Raw genomic sequence first — 26,686 nt, 5'->3', positions numbered from 1 at the left:
CCAAAAAAGGGAGTCATGACCCTGGCGGAAACCGTCAACAAAGACAGCCACTTTAACACACCGCCTGCCACGGCGGTACAGACAAGCAGCGCGGCGGACACCGCCAACAGACAGGTGGAAGACAATGTACCGCCCATAGTATCACAACCCGCCAATCCGCCACCTTTTCCGGGGCGGATTCACCGTGGATAAAAACACGGCGGAAACAGTTACTGCAATGGGAAAACGCTCACCTCAACACATACCACGAGGAACGAGGACTCCATGGAGCCCAAATTACACATTCTTCCGGCCCTTGTATTCCTACTCATCTACGAAGACCAACAGCGGCGCGGCCAAAGACAACAGTGAGTACAGCACCTACGACATGGGGGAGGCAAATGTTAGGGGGACACCCACGAAACACTCCCACCCCCACCCTCACATATTACAACATACACACCAATGCATCCCAAAAAATCACAGTAACAACCCACAATCCCACCGGAAGAATGCAAAGACAAAGCGAAATCTGTTCAAACATTGTAATGTATCAATATACATGTCTGTCAAAAATATACAGATATATAAGAAAATCAGCCAGAAATATATACATTACGAGAAGTAGTGCAGATATGCACATAGCAATGTCCGTGTACCACTAGTCCAAAAAAGCATGGGCGAGGCCCACAAAAGATACCTGTCCTCAATCGGAGAGAACACTGCTGGGGCATCAGATAGAAATACTACAGGCACCTCAGGGGGAAGGGAAGGGGGGGCACCTCAGCCGGATGACTGCAAAGCCAGATCCACGACGGGGATCCATGCCCATTGATGTATCCTGGGGAGTGCAAAGCCACAGTCTCTCAAGTCTCTACAGTGGGTGGGTTGCCCACTGCCATATCCTGGGGAGTGCAAAGCCACAGTCTCGCAGGTCTCTACAGTGGGTGGGTTGCCCACTGCCATATCCTGGGGAGTGCAAAGCCACAGTCTCTCAAGTAGATAACATCCGCCAGTGGCTCTGGAGGGGGACTGGTGGCCAGACTGGATCAGTCTCCCCGTGAAAGTTCCTGTCCCGTCACTGTCCCAGATGCACATGGGATAACAATGCTTGATGTGGCGGTCTTTACATTCTTACCTGGTGCATGCCCTGTTCAGCGGTGCTTTGCCATGGCGGTGCTTGCCCTGTTCAGCGGTGCTGTGCCATGGCGGTGCTTGCCCTGTTCAGCGGTGCTTTGCCATGGCGGTGCTTGCCCTGTTCAGCGGTGCTTTGCCATGGCGGTCTCTGGACTGTTCAGCGATGCTTTGCCATGACGGTCTCTGGACTGTTCAGCGGTGCTTTGCCATGGCGGTGCTTGCCCTGTTCAGCGGTGCTTTGCCATGGCGGTCTCTGGACTGTTCAGCGGTGCTTTGCCATGGCGGTTCTGGACTGTTCAGCGGTGCTTTGCCTTGGCGGTCTCTGGACTGTTCAGCGGTGCTTTGCCATGGCGGTGCTTGCCCTGTTCAGCGGTGCTTTGCCATGGCGGTCTCTGGACTGTTCAGCGGTGCTTTGCCATGGCGGTCTCTGGACTGTTCAGCGGTGCTTTGCCATGGCGGTGCTTGCCCTGTTCAGCTGTGCTTTGCCATGGCGGTCTTTGGACTGTTCAGCGGTGCTTTGCCATGGCGGTCTCTGGACTGTTCAGCGGTGCTTTGCATGGCGGTGCTTGCCCTGTTCAGCGGTGCTTTGCCATGGCGGTCTCTGGACTGTTCAGCGGTGCTTTGCCATGGCGGTCTCTGGACTGTTCAGCGGTGCTTTGCCATGGTGGTGTCTGGAACGGGCATTGGTGTGTGGCATGACGATTCATAGACTAGGCATTGGTGTGTGGCATGACGTTCCATGGACTGGGCATTGGTGTGTGGCATGACGATACCCAGACTGGGCATTGGTGTGTGGCATGACGTTCCCTCATAGCGCACCGGGGCTGTGGCAGCCGGGTCCCTCCTGAGCACTGACTCCGGCGGTGGCGGTGGTCTCCTGACCAGTGACGATACTTGGGCCCTCCTGGGCACTAACTCCGGCGGTGGCGGTGGTCTCCTGACCAGTGACGATACTTGGGCCCTCCTGGGCAATGACTCAGGCGGTGGTCTCCTGACCAGTGACGATACTTGGGCCCTCCTGGGCACTGACTCCGGCGGTGGTCTCCTGACCAGTGACGATACTTGGGCCCTCCTGGGCAATGACTTGGGCGATGGTCTCCTGACCAGTGACGATACTTGGGCCCTCCTGGGTAATGACTTGGGCGGTGGTCTCCTGACCAGTGACGATACTTGGGCCCTCCTGGGCACTGACTCCGGCAGTGGTCTCCTGACCAGTGACGATACTTGGGCCCTCCTGGGCACTGACTCCGGCAGTGGTCTCCTGACCAGTGATGATACTTGGGCCCTCCTGGGCAATGACTCCGGCGGTGGCGGTGGTCTCCTGACCAGTGACGATACTTGGGCCCTCCTGGGCAATGTCTCCGGCGGTGGAGGTGGTCTCCTGACCAGTGACGATACTTGGGCCCTCCTGGGCAATGACTCCGGCGGTGGCGGTGGTCTCCTGACCAGTGACGATACTTGGGCCCTCCTGGGAAATGACTTGGGCGGTGGTCTCCTGACCAGTGACGATACTTGGGCCCTCCTGGGCAATGACTCCGGCGGTGGTCTCCTGACCAGTGACGATACTTGGGCCCTCCTGGGCAATGACTCCGGCGGTGGCGGTGGTCTCCTGACCAGTGATGATACTTGGGCCCTCCTGGGCAATGACTCCGGCGGTGGTCTCCTGACCAGTGATGATACTTGGGCCCTCCTGGGCAATGACTCCGGCGGTGGCGGTGGTCTCCTGACCAGTGACGATACTTGGGCCCTCCTGGGCAATGACTCCGGCGGTGGCAGTGGTCTCCTGACCAGTGACGATACTTGGGCCCTCCTGGGCAATGACTCCGGCGGTGGCGGTGGTCTCCTGACCAGTGACGATACTTGGGCCCTCCTGGGCAATGACTTGGGCGGTGGTCTCCTGACCAGTGACGATACTTGGGCCCTCCTGGGCAATGACTCCGGCGGTGGTCTCCTGACCAGTGACGATACTTGGGCCCTCCTGGGCAATGACTCCGGCGGTGGCGGTGGTCTCCTGACCAGTGATGATACTTGGGCCCTCCTGGGCAATGACTCCGGCGGTGGTGTCCTGACCAGTGATGATACTTGGGCCCTCCTGGGCAATGACTCCGGCGGTGGCGGTGGTCTCCTGACCAGTGACGATACTTGGGCCCTCCTGGGCAATGACTCCGGCGGTGGCAGTGGTCTCCTGACCAGTGACGATACTTGGGCCCTCCTGGGCAATGACTCCGGCGGTGGCGGTGGTCTCCTGACCAGTGACGATACTTGGGCCCTCCTGGGCAATGACTTGGGCGGTGGTCTCCTGACCAGTGACGATACTTGGGCCCTCCTGGGCAATGACTCCGGCGGTGGTCTCCTGACCAGTGACGATACTTGGGCCCTCCTGGGCAATGACTCCGGCGGTGGCGGTGGTCTCCTGACCAGTGATGATACTTGGGCCCTCCTGGGCAATGACTCCGGCGGTGGTGTCCTGACCAGTGACGATACTTGGGCCCTCCTGGGCAATGACTCCGGCGGTGGTCTCCTGACCAGTGACGATACTTGGGCCCTCCTGGGCAATGACTTGGGCGGTGGTCTCCTGACCAGTGACGACGGTGCTGGCGGTGGCGTCTCGTCCGCCGGGAATGATGCCGCCCTTCTCCGCCGTGAGACTCACAACAGGCTGGGCAGACTTCCTCTGGCCCTTCTCCACCTTTGGTGGAGTCACAGCTGACTCTCCAATCCTCTTGGGACCCCTGTGAGTTGTTTTCCCACCAGGAGTCTTCACACGGTCCCGTCATCCACTTTCCAATTTCAGAGCCTTTACAGGGGGTGGGCTGCCAGTGCCTTGGCTCCGGGTCATACTGCCTGCCCTGGTGGCCGGTGCACTCCACATACCTTGAACAGGCACCACTGGTATTGGAGGCTTTTTGGCTGAGGCGCTACGACGGGACTGATGAATTGGAGAGGGGGGTGGGGGCAAAAAGGTCAACTTTACACAGGGACAGTTTCTGACGAACACTGGGATGGGTAGTTGGAGGGGGTCTGGGAGTGGAGGAAGAGGAGGTGGTTGTAGGAGGTGTCACTTTAGGTGTTTTGGGCGCAGGTGCAGGTACTGGAGGCTGTCGTGAGGTGGATGGATGTTGGGTGTGTGGGTGCCCGCGTTTGTGTACTTTGGGAGGGGGCGTCACAGACACACTGGGAGAGAACACAGGGGACGTGTAAATGGCAGTGGAGGTGGTGAGTGCAGGTGAGCGGCTTGTGGTGCTGGGTGTCCTGGTGCGATTCCTGGTGCCTGTAGGTGTGGTGCATGCAGGTGTGTGTAGACGAGACTGGGAGGGAGGAGGAAGAAGAGGAGGAGGGGGACACAGTGGAGACAGCGGATGTTGCTGTGTCTGTATGTGTGTGATGCTTGCGTGAGTGCCTGTGGGTTGTGTGGTGCCTATGTTTGCTTGAGCTACTTGTGTGTGCTGACTTGTGTGCATGCTGGTCTGTAGGTGTGCTTGGGATGGGCTGGGGTACAGGGGATTGGGTCTGGGTGGAGGAGGTTGGAGGGGGGAGGCTAGACACAGGGACAATGGCTTCCATCAGTGCTGAGGCCAGAGATTGCAGGGTTCGCTGAAGGACAGCCTGACCAGAATGAATGCCCTCCAGGAATGCATTACCGTGTTGCAACTCTCGTTCTACACCCTGGATGGCATTCACAATGGTAGACTTCCCAACAGTGAGTGACCTGAGGAGGTCAATGGCCTCCTCACTGAGGGCAGCAGGGGTGACTGGGGCAGGGCCTGAGGTGCCTGGGGCGAAGGTGATGCCCACCCTCCTGGGTGAGCGGGCACGGGGAGAACGCTGAGGGGCTGCTGGGAGGGCGGTGCTGGTAGGGGAGGTGGCGGCTGTACCTGTAGAAGTGGGGCGCACAGATGGTGCCGCCACCACAAGGGAGCCCCCATCGGCGAACGAGTCCGTGTCGCTGCTTGGTGATCCGGTGGCCGACGTGAAGCTCCCCTCGCCCTCCGTCCCACTGGTGCATTCTGAGTCCGTGGTGTGGCCCTCCATGGCCATGTGGGATGCAGCTACCTCGTGCTCCGGTGCCACTGTACCTCTGTCTGATGATGCTGATGCACAAAAGAACAGGGAGAGCACAAAAAGGGGGGGGGGGGGAGACAGAAGAAGAACAGGTTGAGTGCATGGCATACCGCTACCGTTGGCGGACAAGACAGACACAGCAGCCCCCTGCCTTGCTCCTGGCCTTTGCATATGCAATTCCTGGGATATGGCCTACATCGCTATGGTGGACATCTGCACACATGGATGCCACAGGGGCAACTATACCTGTACTTGGCACTGTACTGAGGTGGGGTAGAGTGACACATGGGCTGCATTACAGAGGGGCCTAGTCTACGCATTTCTGGCTGGCCTAGGTACACCCACAGCCCTCCTCCCGCACCTAGACCCCTCTACTGCGCGCAAAGTCTGCAGAATGAGGTTGTACTCACCCCCTTGTGTCTGCTGTGATGCCCTCAAGCGCCCATCCAACTCCGGGTAGGCCACCGCCAGGATCCGGAACATCAGGGGGGGTCATAGTGCGACGGGCACCCCTCCCACGTTGGGAGGCCATCCCCAGCTGAGCCTCTGCGTCTTCTTGCTGCAGCGGCGAATGTCCTCCCATCTTTTACGGCAGTGGGTGCCCCGTCTCTGGTGGGCCCCCAGGGTCCGGACGTCCTTGGCGATGGCACGCCAAATGTCCCTCTCCTGGTGGGCGCTGACCTACATGACATGCACAAGGGAAGAAGAGAAGTCATTACCAACTGCACCATCGATGTGAGTGGCCCACCTCCCTACTCTAGCCATGTGGCCCATTCATTGACATGCATTAATGTTCCCTGAACTCTGCCCCCTTCCCTCTTCCAACCAGCCCTCTCCACCCAGGCCTAGCCAATACAACGTGCTCCCTGTGCACTAACCTGTTGGTCTGGAGGGCCGTAGAGTAGCGTGTACTGGGGGAGGACCCCGTCTACCATTTTCTCCAACTCCTGAGCAGTGAAGGCAGGGGCCCTTTCCCCAGACGCAGCAGCCATTGTCGCTTCCAGACCGAGGTCACAGCAGCACTTGCAGTGTAGGTCCTCTCCTGTCGAAGGTCAGGTATCTAGTGATTGAACAGATAGAAAATGGCAGTGACGTCTGCGGCGGTGACGTCTGCGGCGGTGCGTATCATCACCGCCGGCGCACCTGTTCATTGGCTCCTGGGACCCATAGGGTCCTATGTGAACCAATGCAGCATTGCGCCGCGGTCTACGACCGCCTACCGCGACGGTGTGCAACGCCAGCGCTGTTACCCCACAATCCCATAGTCCCAGTGTAGAGGTCAGGTAGCCGCCATTTCAGGGGCACACATGGCTTCATTTGATTCTGTGTCACACATAGCTAGGCCTACACTCAACACACATACAGGAAGGGTTTTGTGTGTGGTGTCGTGTTCTGTGTAACTGTGGGTACATACCTGGATGAAAATTGACTTTATCGTCGCTCTTGTCCTTTGTAGGCACCGTCAGCTGGGACATGGGAGAAGATGGCGGAATCCTCCGGTGTACCGACCGCTGGTGGACCTGTTGACAATGGAAGAGCGACATGTCATCGTCACCTACAGGTTTGACCGTGCCACAATCCAGGAACTATGTACCCAGTTGGAGCCAGACCTGATGTCACCAATCCGCCATCCCACTGGAATTCCCCCTGACGTGCAGGTGCTGTCAGTGCTCCATTTCCTTCCAAGTGGCTCTTTTCAGACAACAGTGGCCATCGCATCAGGGATGTCCCAGCCTATGTTTTCCAACGTCTTGTCCAGAGTGGTGTCTGCCCTGCTGAAACACGTAAGGAGATACATCATTTTCCCTGAGGTGGAGGATTTGCCTACAGTTAAAGGTGACTTCTATGCCCTTGGACATATCCCCAACATCATAGGTGCCATTGATGGGACCCATGTAGCTCTGGTCCCCCCCACAGGAGTGAACAGGTGTACAGAAACAGGAAGAGTTATCATTCTATGAATGTACAGATGGTATGTTTGGCAGACCAGTACATCTCCCAGGTTAATGCTATGTTCCCTGGCTTTGTGCATGACGCCTACATCCTGCGGAATAGCAGCATCCCTGATATGATGGGTCAACTCCAGAGGCACTGTGTATGGCTATTAGGGGACACTGGTTACCCAAACCTTTCCTGGCTACTGACCCCAGTGAGGAATCCCAGGACCAGGGCAGAGGAACGCTACAATGAGGCCCATGGGCGGACTAGGAGGGTGATCGAACGCACCTTCTGCCTCCTTAAGGCCAGGTTCAGGTGCCTCCATATGACAGGTGGTTCCCTATTCTACTCACCGAAGAAGGTGTGCCAGATCATCATCGCCTGCTCGATGCTTCATAATTTGGCTTTATGACGCCAGGTGCCTTTTCTGCAGGAGGATGGTCCAGATGACGGTGTTGCGGCAGCTGTGGAGCCTGTGGAGCCTGTGGACAGTGATGAGGAGGAAGCTGAGGAAGAATACAACGACAACAGAGAGTCAGTCATACAGCAATATTTCCAGTGACACACAGGTGAGAACCTTTTCTGATTTTACATTACATTCACTGTCACACGTCTTCCTCTATCCTGTGTGTAATTACTTGGGATTATTTGGTAATTGAGTTGTTTCTTTACATTACGGTTTCACAGGTGTGGTTACCAACGTGTGTCATCTACTTGCATCCTTCAAGGACTTTTGATGTGTGACATTGGTATGTTGCTTTTACATCTCACAACGCATTTTCACACTGTCATTGATATTACATTTTAACAAATCATAGACTGACTCCAGATTGTTTTGTGTTTCAAGGGTGTTTATTGCAGTGCTCAGAATTGGGAGGGGGTTGTTACATGATGATGGGTGATGGCGGAGGTATGTCCATGGCAGAGTCCAGTCTATTAGTCTCACAGGTGCACTGCCCATCTGGGCATAGGAAGAGGAGCTGGGGCAGTTCAAGTATGGACAGGGTAACAAAGTGGGGCAGTGGGGGGACAATCAGGGTGGTCTCATTTCCTGGCGGGGGTCTTGCCATCTTGCTCTGTCCTGTACCTGGATCTCAGGGACCGCTTGCGGGGTGGTTGTCCGTCTGCAGGGGGTGTGGTGCTGGTGTGGTGGTCCTGTGGTGGGGCGTCCTGTCCACTAGCGCCGGCGGAGGTGGTGGGCAGTTCATCGTCCTGGCTAGTGTCAGGGGCCCCTTGGAATGCCACGGTGTCCCTCATGGTCTGCTGTATGTCCTTCAGCACCCCTATGATGGTGCCCAGGGCGGAGCTGATGGTCCTGAGCTCCTCCCTGAACCCCAAATACTGGTCCTCCTGCAGGCGCTGGGGCTCCTGAAACTTGACCAGGACCGTGGCCATCGTCTCCTGGGAGTGGTGGTATGCTCCCATGATGGAGGAGAGGGCCTCGTGGAGAGTGGGTTCCCTTGGCCTGTCCGCCCCCTGTCGCACAGCAGCCCTCCCAGTTCCCCTGTGTTCCTGTGCCTCCGTCCCCTGGACCGTGTGCCCACTACCACTGCCCCCAGGTCCCTGTTGTTGTTGGGGTGGTGGGTTATCCTGGGTTCCCTGTAGTGGTGGACACACCGCTGATTGACCTGTCCGGGGTAGGGAGGTTTCAGCCCGCTGGGTGGGTGCTGTGCTGGTGTTACCAGAGGGTGGAAGGTCAGTGTTGGGCTGTGCCTGTGCGAGGGGAACTGACTGTCCTGAGACCCACGATGGCCCGGCCTGGTCATCACACTCTAGTAGGGCAGAGCTGCTATCGTCACTGTGGGCCTCTTCTGGGGGTGGAGTGGTGTTGTCTGGACGCTCTGGTGTGGTGACGGTCCTTCGTGTTCCTGCAGGGGCATAAGAACATGATTATTGCATGTGTGTGTGTCATGGTGTACAATGGGTGGGTGACCGTGTACCCCAGTGCTGGCATTCCTGTGTGGGGGCTTGTGTGATGATGGTTAGGGGGTTGTTCTGGGTATGTGCAGTGGGCATGCTTAGGTGATAGGTGTCCATGCTTCGTTGTGTCATGCAGGGCTTGGTGTTGGGATGTGTAGTTTGTATTATTAGTACATTAGTGAGGATTTGGGGTGATAGGGGAGGGTGTGAGGGTGGGGGGGGTGTGATAGCATGCAGGTAGGGTGGGGGATATGTTAGTTAAGATTTGACTTAACAGTGTCCCATCCTCCACCGACTCCTCCGAGGCCCTCTGGATGCATGATGGTTAAGACTTGCTCCTCCCATGTTGTTAGTTGTGGGGGAGGAGGTGGGGGTCTGCCGCCAGTCGGCTGAACCGCAATGTTGTGTCTGGAGACCGTTGAACGCACCTTCCCCCGTAGGTCGTTCCACCTCTTCCTGATGTCCTTCCTATTTCTTGGGTGCTGTCCCACAGCGTTGACCCTGTCCACTATTCTTCGCCATAGCTCCATCTTCGTGGCTATTGATGTGTGCTGTACCTGTGAGCCAAATAGATGTGGCTCTACCCGGACAATTTCCTCCACCATGACCCTGAGCTCCTCCTCGGAAAAGCGGGGGTGTCTTTGGCGTGCCATGGGGTGGTGTGTGTGATGTGTGGGGCGGTGTGAGTGTTGATGTGTGTGGTAATGTGTCATGGTGTGTGGTGTTTTGTGCGTGGATGTTGTGTTGGTGATGGTGTTGTGTGCCTCTGGGTGGTGGGATTGTCTGATCTGTGCTGTGTCTCTGGCCTTCGTGATAAATATTTGGTCGTAGGGGTTTGTGGGTGATGTGGGTGTGTGTTTTATATTGCATTGGGTGTGTGGGAGTGTTGATGTATGTGTGTCAGGTGTGTGTATTTCAAAATGTCCAATGTGGCGGTGTTTTGGAGATGTGTGTGTATTTTGAGCGCGACGGTGTGTACCGCCAATGGAATACCGCGGTTGAAAGACCGCCGCGTGGATTCGTAGGTCGTAATAGCAAGGGCGTGTTTCTGTTGGCGTGGAGGTGGAGGTTTTGTTATTGCCAGTTTATCACTGACCTTTGGTGTGGCGGACTTGTGTGGGTGTCTGAATTTCGGCGGTTTCCGAGATGTGTGTCATAATAGCTGTGGCGGAATTCCGCTGCTTTAGCGGAATTCCGCGGCGGCGGCGGTGTATTGGCGGTCTTCAGCACGGCAGTAAGCGCCTTTTACCGCCAATGTTGTAATGACCCCCTAATTCTTTCCTAAAATGGTTTGGGGCATACCATCACTGCCCCCAGCGAATGAAAGAGAGCAACAAAAGATCGACCTAGGGGTGAGTGGAGCAGGCTGCCTAGCTGGCTGCCTACAGAACTAACCAGTAGGTGCTCCAATTGAATTAAGGTAATCTCACCCTAACGCGCCACTTAGTCTTTATATCTCTCCTTATGCTCCTGGAACATCAGTGGTTGTGTTCAGAAGCAGTGGTTCACAGACATTCCAACTTTTAGGAGCAATTTTGTAATCACCGACCTTTGAGAAATATGGCCTTTGACCAGCCATCCAATTACCGGCTTCATTGAATACAGTAAACCAGCTTTCAAAGAAAATAAAAATGGGAGACTAAAAGGTGACCTATTACTGTGTATTTACGTAAAACTTCGGACAAAAACTGAACCTCTATCCACACAGGAGAATTGGTTACAAGTAATCAAACTCCACAATTGGAGACCACATTGCTCATTTCTGCTAGTCAACATTTACACTAACCTAAGTTCAAGGGAAAAAAAGACCCAAATAAAACCACCTTATATTGGTCCTTTGTGACCTGGCCAGAAACAATAATTCATCTGACTGTTTGTTAATGGGAGACTTTAATGTGAACCTCTTTGAAGATCTCCACAAAGAAACACCTGGGACTTCGGCTGAGGGTGCTTGTGACATCACAGAACAAACTAGACCCAAAGGATGGCCACGAAGTCTGTTGGGGGAACTTGTGGTCTTGCAACTTAGTAATCTCGGTTTTAAAGTTCTAAATGAAAGGCTTCCACAGGACAATCCAACAAACTGGATAAGATCAGATGGAACATCACAGTCTTATCTCGATTATTCCATATGCAATGTGGAAATATTCACCTTAGTGGAAAGCTATTGTATAGCTCCTCGCTCCGATAGTGACCATCGCCCTCAGGTCCTGAGAATTAACACCAATTTGACTCAACACACCAATAAGGGACTTACACTGACAACCTCAGTCAACTTAAATGGAGAAATGACACCCGCAACAAAACCATGGCAGAATGCATAACAGTTACCAGAGGGGCTGCCATCGGAAACATCTCCCAGATAGCAGAGTAGTCTAAGTTCCTCACCTTGCTCCTCGCAAAATCGCCACTCACAAATGCTACTGTTGCTTCACATTGGAGCTACACCAAGTCTTCCCACTCTATGGTTATGATTCTAAGCTTAAAGAAAGCCTGGATCTTCGACTTAAGAGCAGCTCAAAAAATGCCTGGCAATAACAGTTAGCAGCGGCATTAAAGCAGGTGCAAAAACCCATACAAGCAAGCTGTCTGGGAACAGAAGGCAAGATGAGCAGAACACTTCTGGGAAATCGACAAGTGAATGGGTCTGGCAGATCTGGTTGTGCAAACATCTCTGACTTAGAATGGTCATTGTTCCTCTCTAGACAGCTCACGCCTAGTGACTCTGACTGCCAGAACTGCCATGTCTCACAGCAAGGGAGTGAGCCTTGCCACACTAGCCCAAACAAGGTTACTGTCACTGCCACTTTTCAAAATGTTCTCCATTGCGGACTTACCATCTCTGGCTAGCAGGCTGCAGCGGGTTCTGGTTAAGGCCATATCAGATGGTCCCCTGGGCCCAGTGGCCTCCACCAGGCCCTTTTAAGCATGATATTCCTTTTTTGGCCAGTGAGCTTTCTCTGCATTTTAACTATTGACAGAGGACCTTGGTAATTCCCAAGTACTCATGTGGGCCATTATTTAACCTATTTACAAAGGAGACTCCAAATCCGATCCCAGCAAATACAGATTGATAGCACTTCTGGATAATGAAGAAAAAGTCTTTGCCAGTCTACTGCTGAAATATCAGCAATAGGTGGAGTCGAAGGGGCTAATTCCGAACAACCAAACTGAGTTTATTGAAAAATGTGGCACCCTGACAAATGTTTTAGCCATATCCATGCTATCTTTAAAGGCAATTAGTTTGCAAACCTCACTGAAACTGCTATTCATTGATTTCAAGGCAGTGTTTGACTGTGTTCGGGCATCCCTTCAAAACTCCTAGAGGCTATCATTCAGTTGCATACTAACACATGGGTCCGCATCAAACTGGGTGATGGATCTTGTGTATCCATAAAAATCACAGCGTCGCAGGAGGTAAAGCAGGGGTGTATGTTGGACCCTCTGATCTTTAAATTGTTCATCTCCAATTTGTCTGGCGCACTCAATACTATCAACTGCCATTCTCCTAAGATAGGAAGCAACACATTAGCAATTGCTTAATGTAGTCGGTTTTTCCCTCTTTAGCTATAAATGAGTTGGGCTGCAGCGTTTGCTAAGTTGCCAAACTGCTGGAGGTCAATTTAAGGAAAACTAAAATTGGAACACTGGGCAGGAAAACTAGCAAGGGAGGGGCCACTGCTGGCACTTTAATGACAACAAGATCACGAAGGAACCATCATATACTTGGGGGTCATCATTGATGCAAGGTGCACCATTGCCTGACAAAAGAAGGATGTTTAAATCAAATGTCCCTCTCAAAATTATGGTTTGCTACTAAGGGCAAGTCTTCTCCCTCTCCTGAATGTAATGAGGGCAAAAATGATTCTACGTTAGTGACATTTTACTGGGGAGGGAAGGCAAACTCATCAATAACTCATAAAAAGATACACAAGTGTGCCCTTCACCTGCTGAGATCTTTCTCAGCTGCTCAGATCCGACTGGAATTGGGCCACCTCGACCACTGGGTGGTTAGAGCAGGAGTTTTCTTAAATCTCTGCCACAAACTGAGACTCTACAAGAGAAACTGTCTAGACACCCTATTGTGGGATGAGATTCAACTAGGTGACTCTAGACAACCCCACAATCTGTACTTTGAGGATTGTCTTAGTACCTTGAACGTTAGACTCCCACGAGTCAACATAACTTTAAGAAATGTATTAAAAAGGGCATATGCTTTGTTGGAGTGCGACTTTTATAATCAATAATAACATGAAACATGAAAAGCTTGCAATGTAATGTCTAATGAAATCGCATAAATGTAACACAAATGCATGCATTTGAAATGTGCCCACGGGGAGTGGCCACCAATGTATACGATGATTAATGAAACTGACTGATAATAAATTAAATATTGTACTAATGTATGATTTTGTATTAGCATTAAGAGTTATGTATTAGGGTTTTGCTAAATTAATCACTAGGCCTCAGTTAGCAAGGGTCTGGGCCTAGATGCCTGGTCTCATATTAAATGTGTTTTTTCTAATGTGCAATGTGCTGTCTTCCTGAAGGACATGAAGCTGTACTTTCCAGAAGCTAGAGATGCGTGTGTAACCGTAGTAAATTCTTTCTCATGAGACTCAACTTGCTCAAGGAGACATTCTTGCCGAATACAACATTGTAATTCGCAACAGGTACAAGGTCACCTAAACCAAGGGAAGACAATGGAACTACTGACTGGAGTGACTAGTGTAACTTTTCCTACCTGACATTCTACCCGTTGAAGACATCAATCACGGGAGCCAATAAACTGCATGAGAACTGTCTTAGGTGAAAATTCTAGTAAGGGGATCAACGGATTATTGGACAGAGATAACGATGCACCAAATATTGCCCAATTGGAAATTAGAGACTTGTCCGGCAACTTCAATATAACGACATGACACAAGGAGAAATCAGCCATTTTTACTCTGCCATTACCGAGTCATTATTACTTTGCCATTTTTGAGCCATTACTCGCCTTTACCCTGCCACTCCTGAAGCCGTTATTCTTCTTAGCTATCCTGAAGAGACTTTGGGGGTCATTTTGACCCTGCCGGTACGAGACCGCCAGGGCTAAAATGACGGAAGCACCGCCAACAGGCTGGCGGTGCTTCCTGGCCCATTATGACCATGGCGGAATCTGCCAGATTTGCCCCGGTGGTGATAATCCGCCTGGGCAGCGCTGCTAGCAGCGCTGCCCAGGGGATTACGAGTCCCCGACTGGCAGCCTTTTTCTGGCGGTATGAACCGCCAGGAAAAGGCTGGCGGTACAGGGAGTCGTGGGGCCCCTGGGGGCCCCTGCACTGCCCATGCCACTGGCACTGGCATGGGCAGTGCAGGGGCCCCCTGACAGGGCCCCATGCGGCTTTTCACTGTCTGCTATGCAGACAGTGAAAAGCGCGACGGGTGCAACTGCACCCGTCGCACGGCCGCAACACAGCCGGCTCCATTTGGAGCCGGCTCCCATGTTGCGGCCCACATCCCCGCTGGGCCAGCGGGAGGAAACTTGGCACAGCGGCGATGTCCAAATGGGCACCGCAGGAGTGCGGCCGCACTGGCGGCCGGCGGGCGGTTACAGCTTGGCGGGAGACGGTAGCCGCCCGCCAAAGCTGTAATGACCCCCTTTGTCTTTAGCTGTTAGATGTCCTAAACCATCCTTGCCTTACCACTTGCCTGATTTGCACTTCTCCTCCTTATGAGGGAAGAGCCTTTAGCTATGCCCTGCTGAGCCTTACCTGCTTATCCTGGCTGATGGCGAATCGACTGCTGTCCTGAGGACGAAGACTGTCACTGTATGCCGCCCCATCTGGATGGGTAACTATCTGATGATGAATTGAAATTGTCTGTTTGCCTTTTCTTTCTAGGTACCAACTGCTCTTTTGACAGAGGCCATAGTTATATGTTTTCTAAATTCATGTTACTAAATTGTTTTGCATGAAGCCCAACATGCTGATGCTAATTCGAGGTTAGTTAAGGAATTCACTAACTCGGGTGCAAATAGACAAATGACTGAATCTTTGCTTTGTTGAATACTGTACTAATGATACTCTACTAAAGTTGATTAATGCAGACGTCGTGCTTTGTTCTGATGTTCCTGATGTTTGCTTTGATAAAGTCTTATTCAAGTTGCCATATTATAATGCTTTTGATGTGCTTATTGATATTGAGACTAATAAACATGACCTTAGAATTGTAACTAATAGGGAATAAATATCTTAACCTTTACTAGATTTGTGTGATCATTTATTGGTTGGAAGGTCACGCTGTTTCATCCTTATTGGAGGGTATTGATAAGTAGAATTGATTAGTTATTGTGAATATTGATGAAGTGATTGATCTATTGACTGAAATGCCAAATAGCTATCTCGTCCTAACGAGTCCCCAATCAGGGTCAAAAGGTTCATTAGCCTAAAATGAGTACCCATATAAGTAAAATTAGCTAGGTTGGGATGCGTTATCAGTTCTGGTAGCAGAGGACAGTTCCGGCCCTTTGTGGCCCTAAGACGAGGGACCATTGCTTTAGAATTGTTTTCGAGATAATGCAAAATGGAAGGATGATGTGCCCCTAAGTCCCAAATGACTTTCCCGGAACCTCGGAGCCTGCTGAAGTGAGTTGGGTATGTTCTTGTCGTTCTAGTGAGAGAGTGAGTGACGTAGGGTTTGCGGTTGCACAGCTTATGCATATCGCAGGTGAATTGTGAGGTTTGCGAGAATTTTAGGCCAGGTGATGTTTTAGTAGGAGTGTGCGTACTCCACAGTATGAGAGTAGGGAAGTCGGCGAACTTCATGTGAGTGTGGCGCTTTGTGCTAAAAAAATTGTCCACGTGGCTGTTGGTGATGTACGGACCCTGCGTAGTCTAAGACTCCGGAGTATATTGATAAGTATATGAGGCACTTGATTAATGATGTAATTTGCGTGGTTTAATAGGTCAATCGGGCGGGGTTGACGAGTCGAGTTTGAGTCAATGTGAGTGAATGAAAACTTTAATGGAGATTTGGGGAGTTATAAAGTGTACTAGGACAACCCATTGACAAGTCGAGAGTAGAATTTGCGGGTCAAATTTTGCTTGCGAGTGCGGGATCTGAGAAGGAGAGAGTAGCAGCCGAGGCTTAAAGTGAAATCTCTGTAAAGTTCTGAAGCGATTGTGTTACCCTTCCTGTAGTAAACCGGCAAATTTGAGTTTTTTGTTAGTGCTCGCAATATATTGCATTCGTTTTGTGCGAATCAAGAGTGAGGAAGACAAGCCGCAAGACTTTGTCAGCCGCATTGTGTGTGAGTGTGACGTCATTGGAGCCGTGCTGGGATAGGTCAGTTAGTGAGAAGGGTCGCGCACAGATTGGCAGCCGTCCGTGAGAGGCAATTGGTTGAGAAGGTAGGTGAAGGGTTTTCTGGGAATTAGAGTCACTTCCTGATTCAATTATAAACTAAACAAAAGACGCAAAAATGAAGTTTTTTAAGGCTCTAAGGAGTGCTTTGAGGGGAGATGTGTACATTACTGCGAGTGTGGGGGAGCCTACACCGCTAGAGGATACTCCGGCTTATGCTGTAATGGTGGAGAGGGGAGTCGCGCCATGTCTTTGGATAAAGCAATGGTGCAAATTAACAGAAAAGGATGGGAGTTTAGCGTTTCCAGAGAACGGGTCATTCAGTATAATGATCTTAGAGAATTTGCGGAAGGCGTTAAATGAACAAAAGCCGCCTCCGAGACAAGCACAGTTTGAGGCCTTAGCAATTTGGGAACTGATGGCCATACGACAACAGCAACAAAAATTTCAGAGGAGAATGAGGAAAGCAGAAAAGACACTAGCGGAGGCTAGATGGGATAGCGAACACAGAATGTAGAGAAGGAAAATAATAGACAGAGTTAGGATGTTTCCGGCAATAACTCAAGAAGCCGACACGTAAGGAAGAAAGGCCACTTGTAAAACGGATAAGGGTTCTAGCAAGGAAAAGGAGACTAAGAGGTCTTGGGCAGATGCAGATGACTCAGATGATGATGAGTTCCTCAATCAGTTGTTACATGATCGTCCACCGCCATATGCCATGGATGACAATAGACTAAGTACTAGTGCAGGTCCTGTAAATTCGACACAGGACCAGGGGACAGCGAATGCAGCACAGGTAAATTCATTTGTGACACCAGCCCCGGTACAAAATAGTGTCAGTGTGTCTACTGCCCCAGAGATGCAGACACAGTTGCAGCCACCACCGGTTCAAAGACTCTACCCTGATGTCCGAGTATTAGAGACAACTACGAGCTTGATGGTGCCGCCGGATCAGGCATATACGAGACCCAAGTTAATAGAGATTGAGCCAACTCCACTTTTATTGCCCCAGCCGCAGCAACAGATGATTCTGAGTTACACTTCGGTCACAGGACCGCAGTTAGCTACGGCACAGATAATGAATCAGAACATGGGAGACAGTGTTCCACAGGTTGTGGGGAATAAGCCGGCACCAGCCGCTATATCCTTACCCATTACAGTTGGTCCACCAGTACCATTGTAAGCGCAGGACAAGCCTAGCGTATGTGATCAGGGAGTAATGACCCGAGACATGACAAGAGGAGGGTTTGTAGGGAGGTCTCAAGGGATGACTCCAGTGGAACAGATGGTAGAGAGGTCTAGGTCCCTGTTAGACTTCAGTCCGATAGGGGTTCCTCCAGATGCCATGAGACACTCAGGTTTGGGACTGCTGACTCCGCAGATCTCAAGTGCAAACGTGCCGCAAACATCAGTAATGCAGGCTGGGCATCTCTCTTTGCAAGGGTTAACGGCGCAACTGCTGAATGAATGGTTAGACATGTTAAATTTACCACAGGCTACCCCTGCGTCAGCAGAGCGGTGGGAAAGAGAAGAGTACCTGAATTTTGTGAGGTTGGGTATGGAAGCAGCTGAACTAGTTGAAGGAAGCATGGGGATGAACAGACTAGAGTCTTATACTGAGGCAGAATTGAGGTATTTGTGCCCGAAAATAACTAAAGAAGTGAGCAAAGTGCATCAGGGATTGGCAAACCTAGCAGACAAATATGGCATAGACTTAGACAATACTAAGCATCTGAAGAGGAGCTACAGGTTAGACTTTGAGCCGAAGGATTTTGATCACATGAGGTCTACTGGGATGAAGGCACACCTCAAAGAGATACTGCAGAGCGCCAAAGTTTGGGGAGCATTAAAAAAGTGGGAAGGCAGATGGGCAAAGAAAAGAGATAAAAGAAAGAGTGATTGCTCGGAGCAGCAACAGACAAAATCAGTGCCTGACACTGGTACAATGAAGGCGTACCCCATGAGAGAGACAGCTGGAGGGGTTCTTGTCCACATACCGTGGTCCAGGGGTGAAATTTTTTCATTTACAAATGACTTTCCCAGGTTGAGAGAGAAGCCAATAGAGTGGTATCAGCAGACAAATAGATTTGTAAAGCTTGCAAAGTGTCTTTGGGAAGACCTGAATACCCTGTTTGAGATTATAGTTCCAGCTGATTTGTGGATTGAATGCAAGAGGAGTGTTGATTGGCCGACAGCGGAACCGGCAAGGGACAGAGCCACAGGACCAACGTCTCCTGATGTAATGAAGTACTACTATAAGGTGACTGAGTTTTTAAAGCAGAAGGTGTCGCCGCAGAATATTGATTGGCAAAAGATTGATCGAACGGCACAGGAAGCTAAAGAGTCGATACATGCCTACTATGAGAGGTTGTTGAAAGTGTTCAAGCATTACAGCGGTACAGAAGTTATAGAGGCAAAGGACATGAATCACCTTGTATTCAGGTTCGTTGAGAGGCTGAGGCTAGAGATTAGCCAGATGATTAAGAATCTCTTAATCTGTTGGCAAGCAAAGCCGATTGATGAGGTGTTACAGTATGCAAAATCCTGTAGTGACGAGATTGAGTTGAAGCAGAGAAAGTTGAAGGAGAAAGTGATGGTGATGCAAATTAAGGCAGCACAAGCAGGGATGCAGGGAAATGGAGTACAGCAAATGGTGCAACAGCCGCAAGGAAACGAGATGTTTCAGACGCAAGTGAGAGGCCGAGGTCGAGGAGGTTTTGTGAACCGTGGTCCAGACATGAATACCGTTGTGGTTCAAAATTATGTGCACGGGATGAAGAAGGTGTTACCATGTCAGGCGTGCGGGGGCGTCGGACACTGGAACCGGGAATGCCCGATAATGGTGCAGAAGGGGGTGGTGTTCAACAAAGCAATGATGTCAATACATTCCAAAATGTAAAAAGGATCGAGAATGAGGGGTCCAAATCCGAATTTCCAGAATAACATGGTTCAGATGCAGGGTCTTCAACCCATGCAACAGGTACAGATGCCACGTGTACAACCAGTACAGATGCAGCAAATGCAACAGCAGATTCCTGTGGTACCTAGACAGCAAATGCAGTTGCTCTTAGCACCAATGGGACAGCAACAGGTGATGCTTCTTCAACAGGTCACAGGTCAAGGAATGAGTCAAAACAATGCAGTACAACAGTTCCCTTTGCGTGGTGAGAATGGAATAAATGATGAATGGTCGGATGACAATTCGGATAGTGAGGAGTGTAGGCTTCCAGCGTCCCTAGAAGTAGATCAGAGAGGACCCTACGTGCAAGGGAAAGTGATGGGTCACAAGGTCTCATTCTTGGTTGACACAGGAGCTACACGCTCTACGGTCAGAAGTGCAGAGGTTCCAAAATTGCCCCTTTCGGGGCGTACAATAAAGGTAGTAGGAGTAGCAAACCAGCTCCTGACTAACTCGATCACAATCCGGTTCAGTTTGAGATTGGTACCTTCCAGGGACTGCACAGATTTGTGATTTGCGATTCAAGTCTGGTGTCCCTACAGGGAAGAGACTTACTGTGTAAGACAAGGTGTTCTATCACCTGTTCCAATGAAGGGATAGAGGTGCAGACAAACAGTGACGATGAAGGGGATGATGGTCAGATCTCAGAGTCTGAGAAGGAGGCAACAGATGAGGAGTACCCTCTGATAAGCTTCTTCCCAATGTTACCGGTGACTGATTTGCCCACAGATCTGCAGGGGACAGTCACAGAGAAAGTGTGGGATTTGACAGGAAAGGAACTGGGACTGCTAAAAGGACTAGAACCAGTCAAGGTCGATGTGAAGCCAAATGCCGTGTTCTCCCAGGTACCGCAGTACCACATGGCGCAGGATGTCCTCATACAGGTAACGCAGATAATTGCAGACTTTGTGAAGCAAGGGGTCCTGAAGGAAGTGATGAGCAGCCCATGTAATTCACCTATAATGGGACTGAGGAAGCCTTGTGGGAAAGTTCGAATTGTTCAAGACTTAAGAAAGATCAATGACATAGTGGTGAAATGTTGTCCAGTAGTGCCACATCCAGCTGTGATTATGTTCCAGGTCCCATGTAATGCAGAGTGGTTCACAGTAGTAGATCTTTCTGTGCCTCTTCATGAGGACAGCCAATTTCTCTTCAGTTTCAATTTCCTGGACAAGGTTTACAGTTGGTGTCGAATCCCTCAAGGGTTTTCGGAATCACCTTCCATCTTCAATCAGATACTGAAGAAAGTAGTTGGATTTGCCTTTTCAATCGACTCTAGTGCAATACATTGACGACTTGTTGATTTCATCTAAAACAAGAGATGATTGTAAGTACGATACTATTGCCTTACTGAACCACTTGGGAAAGAATGGGCATAAGGTGTCCCCAAAGAAGCTGCAATATTGTCAGAAGGAGGTAAAATACGTAGGTCATCTAATTGAGAAGGGGTCGAGGAAAATATCCAAGGAAAGAGTGACCGCCATATTGCAGATGAGCCCCCCAACAACACGGAGAGACGTTAGAATGTTTTTGGGAATGGTGGGCTACTGTCGTCAGTGGATCCCGAATTTCTCAGTCATCCCAAAGCCATTGGTGAGACTGACAGTTAAGGAGGTTAAGGATGGCCCAGATGCCATAACTATGTCAGAGAAAGAGATGAAGGTGTTCATTGAGCTAAGGGAGTGTATGTGCAGGGCTCCAGCTTTAGGTATGCCTGATTACACTAAGCCTTTTGTCCTGTTTTGTCATGAACGTGATGCGTGTTCTTTGTCTGTCCTGACACAGGTCCATGGAGGTGCAAACCGACCAGTAGCATATTTTTCAGCTACTTTGGACCCAGTCGCAGCAGCCTTACCGGGTTGTCTGCGTGCCGTTGCAGCAGTTGGTCAAAGCCTCACACAGTTTGAAGGCATAGGGGGTCATTACGACCCTGGCGGCCGGGGACCGCGGATGCACCGCCAACAGGCTGGCGGTGCATCCAGGCCTATTCTGACCGCGGCGGTAAAGCCGCGGTCAGAAAAGGGAAACCAGTGGTTTCCCGCCGGTTTTCCCCTGGCCTGAGGAATCCTCCATGGCGGCGCTGCAGGCAGCGCCGCCATGGGGATTCCGACCCCCTTACCGCCAGCCTGGTTCTGGCGGTTCTGACCGCCAGAACCTGGTTGGCGGTAACGGGTATCGTGGGGCCCCTGGGGGCCCCTGCAGTGCCAATGCCAATGGCATGGGCACTGCAGAGGCCCCCTAACAGGGCCCCACCAAGATTTTCAGTGTCTGCATAGCAGACACTGAAAATCGCGACGGGTGCAACTGCACCCGTCGCACCCTTTCCACTCCGCCGGCTCCATTCGGAGCCGGCATCCTCATGGAAGGGGGTTTCCCGCTGGGCTGGCGGGCGGCCTTCTGGCGGTCGCCCGCCAGCCCAGCGGAAACTCAGAATGACCGCGGCAGTCTTTTGACCGCGCAGCGGTATTCTGACTGCGGTACTTTGGCGGGCGGCCTCCGCCACCCGCCAAAGTCAGAATGAGGCCCATAGTGATGGGACACCCTTTAACAGTTATGGTCCCACATTCAGTCGAGAATTTATTGACCCGGACCAAAACACATGACAAATGCCAGATTGACGAAATATGAAACAATTATATTGGGGTCACCAAATGTGTCACTGAAAAGATGTACCGTGTTGAACCCGGCAACTTTGCTTCCAAATGAGAATACAGAAATTGAGGATCTTGATGAGGTAGAAAATGATTGTCTTGAGGTAACCGAACTGTGCACCAAACCGAGACCTGACATTCGAGATACCCAATTGGAAGAAAATGATTACATTATTTTTGTTGATGGCTCATGTTTAAGAGACTCAGTAGGAGTACTGAGAGACGGATACGCCGTGTGTACAATCACTGGTATCCTAGAAGCATCTTGGCTCGAAAGAGTGTATTCTGCTCAAGTGGCTGAATTGGTTGCTCTTACTAGGGCATGCCATGCCGCTGACAAAATGAAGGTAACTATCTATACTGACAGCAGATACGGATTTGGAATTGTCCATGATTTTGGCCAATTATGGTCACAAAGGGGTTTTCTGACCTCCTCTGGTTCTCCATTGAAAAATGGTGAAAGAATTAAGGAGTTGTTGTACGCAATTCAGTTACCTCTTGAAATATCCGTGGTGAAATGCAGTGCTCATGTGAAATCACAAGACTTTGTGTCAATGGGAAACGGATATGCAGATCAAGTCGCAAGGTTTTGTGCATTGAACTGTATATCGTTCAAGGATCAGTGGGAATTGTTACCTGAAACAGAAAATGAGACATGCACAGGTTATGCATTAAGAGTGGTTGACACGTTGGAGGAATTAAAATTGTTGCAGGGTCGTGCCAGCAGAGAGGAGAAGCGCTCTTGGTTTAAGATGCAATGTGTACAAAGACCAGATGATTTGTGGGTTTCAGGTGAGGGGAAAATGGTTTTGCCGAACAGTCTTCTGTCACAGTTTGCAAGGTTTTACCATGGGCAGGCACATATTGGGAGAGATGCCATGATCAGGTTGTTCAAAATTGATTGGTTCAACCCAAAGTACCGACAAGCCGCAGAAGTGATTTGTCACCAGTGCATCATCTGTCAACAGATGAATGCGGGGAAAGGGACAGTGGTGAATTTGAGCCACATTGGGAGAGCAGGAGGTCCATTTAGCAGAATGCAATTGGATTTTATTGAGATGCCCGTGTGCGGAGGTTTGAGATATGTGTTGGTGATTGTGTGTATCTTTAGTCACTGGATTGAAGCATACCCCACACATAGAAGTGACAGTCTCACAGTAGCACAGCTGCTGCTTAGGGAATTGATACCACGTTTCGGGTTTCCGATCTCTTTAGAAGCGGATAGAGGAAGTCACTTCAACAATGAGGTGGTTAAGCTCTTGTGTGCAGCATTAAACAATGAGCAGAAGTTGCATTGTAGCTACTGCCCTGAAGCATCAGGATTAGTGGAGCAGAAGAGTGGTACCCTGAAGTCGAGAATGGCAAAAATGTGTGCAGCTACAAATTTGAAATGGTCTGATGCGTTGCCCTTAGTGCTGATGTCAATGAGAAACACACCCAACAAGAAAACAGGACTGTCTCCTCATGAAATTCTCATGGGCCAAGCTATGAGACTGCCTGCGGTGCCTACAAATGCTCTTGTGAATATCACAGATGATATGGTGTTGGACTACAGCAAGGGTCTGGCTGATGTGGTCCGCTCTTTCTCTCACCAGGTGGAGGCCACCACATTGCCACCGATAAGTGATCCAGGTCACAATCTGAAAGCTGGTGACTGGGTTGTCATCAAGAAACACGTGAGGAAGTCGTGTTTGGAGCCACGTTGGAAGGGGCCATATCAAGTAATACTGACAACTACTACTGCTGTGAAGTGTGCGGGAATTCCAAACTGGATTAATGCCAGTCACACGAAAAAGGTGACGTGTCCGACTGATGAAGAAATTGAGTGGTCGAAAGTAACAGCAAAAGAAAAGGAAGTCTCAGGGCCGGAGAGTAATCAAAGGGAAACTGAGACAGAAGGAGAGCCCGTTGAGGACGGCTTGGTCACTTCAGTAAGAGACGAGACCAAGAGGCGTGACGGTGAGCCTATCTCAACAGAGGCACCAGGAGGACCGACCCAAAGAGAGGTTCTCCCAGAAGCAGACGGATATGGGTTTGAAGTTGAGCCCCTGACAGACCCCGAAGGTGAAGGAACTGAGGCAGAAGAGGGTCAGGGTGTCCGGACTCCTCCTGAGCCAATTGCAAGTCCATCGAGAGAAAGCACCATAGAGTCAGAGGAGGGCCAGGAGCTGCCACAAGAAAAATCAAAGACCAAGGAGACGCTGAAAGGAGATAAGTGGCCAGAGTCGCAAGTGACAAAAGGAAAGGTGGTTGTTGATGAAACGATAGAGGAAGAGGTTGATACTACAAGGAAAGAAGATCTCAGTGAAGGAGAATTGCAGGGCAAGCATAAATTGAAAAGAAAGAGAGTAGCAAACATAAGGTACGCAGGTCCTGAATGGGCGTATGCAACATCAGCTGAGTGGCAACAAGAGTTCTTGGCATTCTGTTTTGATCGAGAAGTCCCATGTCAATACTATGGTACCTGAGTTTGGCCACAAAGAAAAGAGACTGTGTTAAGTTGAAATTGAGCTAAAGGAAGCTGAGAAAAGAGACTGATACGTTACCGGATGTGACACTGTCAACCTGAATTGACCTTGGAAAACTAATTTTGACAAGCTGCTAACCTGAATTGACAAGGATCCTGGGAGTGAATGAAAACCTGTAAATATTTGCTAAAGAGAGACTTTGCTTAGCATTCCCCGAAGAAGACAAAAAAAAGAGAGAGAAAGTAAAGCTTTAAACCATTCTCAGTTGGTTGATTACACTTATAGCGCTCTGCTTTCTGATTCTTTACAGATCATGCCTAGCACGGGAGATGATGATGGGGGAATTAGGCGTTGTAAATATTTGGGTGTTGCTTTGGGTGTTGTATGAGTAATATTCATTATAGCTTTGTTTGGGGAAATGCGATTGGTGGATAAGAACTAAACTAACAATGCTACAATTCCTGAGACTGATACACTAACACCTTGGGAGAGGTTTGACCAACATACAAAGTATTTGCATGAAGGCACTAACACAAAAGGAGAACTGTCTACTAATGTTTTCTATCGCTTGCTGAGTGAGTATGTTGATATCATGGATGCGAATGCTTGTTATGTGTGTACACAGATTCCTGTTTCGGTGCAAGAGGGAGTTACCTATCATAGCCTACCTTTAACTTATGGGATAAGCTGTAGTTTGTTGCTAACCCAGTTCTATAACCAGGAAGAGATACAATATTTCTATTCTAACCACAACCTTGTGTTCTCTTCTGTGCCTATCATAGAAGATTTTAATACCGTGGCGAAATATTATGCCATAAAGTTAGTCAAGGGGTTCTTTGAAGCAACGTTAACAATTAGTACATCTTATGCACACCGCAATAATTTGACTTGCTTGCTTACACCTGTAGAGAAAAACTTTCTAGATCACTCTGAAGATAGAAGGAGGGTTTTGAAGGGGAAACTGGAGAAAGGCTTGCAGCAAAGATCCTTTATTAATAGTGGGAGTTATAATGCGGTTAGGGAACAAGGGAAATTAGCTTTAAATGCACTACATGTTGGTAAGCTTTGCATAACACGACCTATATTATGACAATGTGTTTGTGGGAACGGGTGAATGTAAGCATGTGTTTTTGTTTCAGAATAAGTGGACATTCATGTTAAATGGACAGGATCCAGCGATCCCTGGGGTCTATTATATTTGTGGACTTAATGCTTATTACCGTCTTCCAAAGGGATGGTATGTGACATGTTATTTGGGGATAGTTTTCCCAAAGACATACCAGCTAGAGGACTTGAAGAAGTTTCCGAGGGTGTCTGAATTACATCGTACTAGACAAAAGAGAGAGACTGCTGCTGGTGTAGTAGGAGACATATTTGAAGCAATAATTCCTTCAGTGGGAGTTATCTTGGACTCCATAAAGATTCAAAAGTTGTCTACTATTCTGGATAACATGCTGACAAATTTTATAGGAGCTATTCTCCTGATGGATACTGAACTTGCTGCGGAGAGTGCTATGACTCTTCAAAACAGGCTTCAAAACAGGCTTGCTTTAGACATTCTTTTAGCAAAAAATGGCAGAGTCTGTAAGATGCTTAATGAGCGTCACTGCTGTGCCTACCTACCTGACAATAATAATGAGATTAGAAGTATGCTTACTAACCTAACAAGAGATGAAGGAATTGAAAGAGCCAGGTGTTTGGGAAAAGGTTGGAAAGGGGCTTGCTCATGTGTGAAGATGGTTTAGCAATATTTGGCATGGGATATTGTCAAAAATCATACAGGGATTATTGATTGTTTACCTTGTTTATTTGGATTATGGTTATCATGCAAAATTAGTAAAAGAATTAGGGCAAAATTGGCAAAACGTAATACGAGGAGGGAAGAAAAGAAAAGGGAAAAAATGTTCAGAGCAAAATATGAAAAGGCAAAATCAAGGGAAGAAATTGAGATGAAGGAACTCAGATGATGAATAAATTGTGAAGAAAGGATTTGTGTGATGACAAGAGTCATTAGAGGAGGGATTGTTTGAGTGCTACTTTTATAATCAATATTAACATGAAAAGCTTGCATCGTAATGTCTAATGAAACCGCATTAATGTAATACAAATGCACACGTTTGAAAGGTGCCCACGGGGAGTGGCCACCAATGTATACGATGATTAATGAAACTGACTGATAATGAATTACATATTGTACTAATGTATGATTTTGTATTAGCATTAAG

The sequence above is a fragment of the Pleurodeles waltl genome, chromosome 9, assembly GCF_031143425.1.
Source record: "Pleurodeles waltl isolate 20211129_DDA chromosome 9, aPleWal1.hap1.20221129, whole genome shotgun sequence".
NCBI classification, from domain to species: Eukaryota; Metazoa; Chordata; class Amphibia; order Caudata; family Salamandridae; genus Pleurodeles; species Pleurodeles waltl.
This window is presented reverse-complemented; position numbering follows the sequence as displayed.